Source organism: Sorghum bicolor, chromosome 9 (genome assembly GCF_000003195.3).
Source record: "Sorghum bicolor cultivar BTx623 chromosome 9, Sorghum_bicolor_NCBIv3, whole genome shotgun sequence".
NCBI lineage: Eukaryota > Viridiplantae > Streptophyta > Magnoliopsida > Poales > Poaceae > Sorghum > Sorghum bicolor.
The window spans coordinates 12,899,275-12,902,085 of NC_012878.2; the positions used below are offsets into that span (position 1 = coordinate 12,899,275).

Genomic DNA, 2,811 nt, shown 5'->3' on the forward strand with positions numbered 1-2,811 from the left:
GTGAATTGTCAAGGCACTCAACATGTGCAAGAGCAAAATGCTTTATAGATGTGAATATGCATATCTAGGGCTTGCTAACTCAATATACAATAGCACACTACTAAATTAGAATTCAATCTACCCAGCAATGAAAATTGGTCCACTAAATCCATTATTCTGTTTTGTGATAATATTTCCTAGATCTAGTCATATATAAAAATCACCAACAATGGAGCATCAATTAGAATTTTAGACGGTCTTTCCAGCCAAATACCATGTTTTCCTTTCCTAATATCGTAGAAATGCAGCAAAATCATCTAACAAAAGTCCTTACAAGAGCATGCCATGTTTTGTATTCCTTTCCCGACTTCTTGGAATCAAACGCCAAAAGCCAGGTAGCTATTGATCCTGTGTATGGAGTTCAAGGTCCCACTGCAAAACAGATCAAAGAAGTTGGTGAAAAATAGAGGCACCTACTACTATAGTTGCAGTGTTTACAGCACAAAGTGCAATCTGAAATTGTAAATTGGCAACCTTAACAGAAGCAATTGAACTTCCAATAGATTTTTTTCAGTGTCGTAATTAGGATACTTGAGCTTTATAGACCTCAGCACGAAAAAAAGAATTACTGAAGTATATAGTAGTATGCTAGTATAGCACAGGGAGGAAAAGAACTCATGAATTGTCCTCAGGATGGTTAGGTATGACTGCTTTGTGTTTCTAAAACAGATGTATGCCTCAAGATTGGATTGATGTGGATTATAAATTTAGTACATCAAAATAGTTTTGTAGGTCTAAGGCTATGGTAATTTCCACTAAAAAATATTATTTATTGTTATAAAAGATCTGCCTTTCTAGATTCTAAAAGACCTGCATACACTTGCAAGACCTAAAGGATGGGCGACGTCCAAGAATGGGTTGGTTCAAGCTACTGACTGAGACCTGAATAGATGAAAGAAATAACATTGATGGCTGTGAAATCACGATTAAGTGTGCTTCATGATCCAGTCATGGAGACCCTTCTAGGTAGTAAATCAGAGTTATCATCAATGCATTGGCTATAGAATGGTTTACCAAATTGCTTTCTGCCCATAGCTACAAACTATAGAGAAGTAGATGCAGCTATGTGCTTCCCTGATAACCAAAATAACTACATGGTGGATGATTGGCATTGATAGGAGTTAGCAGGACATGCGTGGAAGAATGTTCTGAAGTAAGAACATGGATAGTTACTCAAATCCCTATTTTCATTGCATGATTTATGATTTGTGGGAATATTAAGATCTACACACAGAATGATTGGCATCTGCTGCAAAATTAGAGCAGTGTGGAAGTAAGAAAAACGAAGAAACAAGAGGCACCTTCTTGTTGGATAGGAGGGTGAGCACACGAACGGCCTGCGCCGTTGGGACGTCGAGCTGCCTCCGGCGCGGGATGCCATGCTGTCGCCGCCCCCGGGGCGTCATGCTGCCTCAACCGGGACGCTAGAGAGAACATGCCAAAGAAGCGCATGACTAATACTTAATACTCACCCAAAACTCTCATTCCACATGGTCTGGTAATTTGTTCATGCCTTAGAGCCTGAGAGTAGTGCCACAACTTGTGAGCATATCTGAATGGTTGACCAATAAAGAAAAACAGAATCAACAACAAGAAATAGAAATCATGTAGCACGACAATCTTGCAATGCACAAATGCATGCTAGACAGCAAGTAATTTATTTAATATTTTTCCACCACATAATTTTATTTGAATAATAATTAATATACTTTAAGAAGTGTTAGGTGAACTGAGATGCCTCATTGCAGAAATAAAGTTGTCCAATAAAATTTAGTGCCCACTTGTTCAGTGCTCTGGCACTCTATAGAAGGGAAATTAAATTGCCTAAAAATATAAAAGCATAGAGCTAGCTGAACAATCATAAGTAATAACCACATTTCACAGGGCAGAAAGAGGCACATTCTTGTCTCACCTATTAAAGCCAAAATGCAGCAGCTGCATACAGCTACTTAAGATTGAATTTGCAAGCACAAAAAAAAAAGAATTGGCCAAAACTTAAAAACCTTGTGCATCTAAATGCAATATCCAGTCTCATGTCTCACCTATTCAAGTCAAAATACACCAGCTGCATGTCTTCTGATATCTCAACTTGCATAGCTCCATAAGATAAGGTCTGCAATAAAAATAGGTTCCTGATTATTCATGTCCTAGACTAAAATTATGGCAAAAAACTGCCAAAAGTTCTAAAACCTTGTGTAATCTAAATGCTAGTGCATCAACATCACTGAGGGGTCAAATTCTTCAATGCCTTCAAGTAAATCCTAGTTGGAGCTCTAGAAAAATTTATGATACAACTTTGCTATACGAGGAGGCTTCAGAAAAATATATGACACTTCACTGATGATCTATTTGAACTCACAACCTGTTAATTATAACAAAAAATTAAAGATGATACCTGCCCAGATAGTTAAAAAATATCCCCCTAATTACAGAGGGTGTAACTTCAATTTGGATATAAAAAAACTCTTTAAGCATAAAAACAACCCAGCATATCCCCACAAATATAATATGTGCTGGGTTTCAAAGCACTGACCAGTCCATCAGTGCTGAGATTCTGCGAGGCCAGACGTTGAGCTCCATCAGCCTTCTATGCAATAGATTGTGTGGCCAACCTATATACTACAGCTGCACAAAAATATCTAATGACAGGACTGAACACTATTTGCATCATCAAAGCCAACCTTCATGTTTTGATCAAGCAGATATCACTTTAGTGCCATATAGAGCACGATCGATTATTGTTCATTAGAATCGTTACTAATGAAAAGACAA

The 2,811-nt window shown here is 37.6% G+C and overlaps 1 long non-coding RNA gene across 1 annotated transcript; it reads right to left on the reverse strand.

Moving 5' to 3' along the window:
• Window positions 258-1,426, reverse strand: LOC110430061. The gene is made up of 2 exons (XR_002447259.1): window positions 1,341-1,426; window positions 258-411 (listed from the first exon to the last, which is right to left on the reverse strand). It is a non-coding gene; the product is annotated as an uncharacterized LOC110430061 (long non-coding RNA).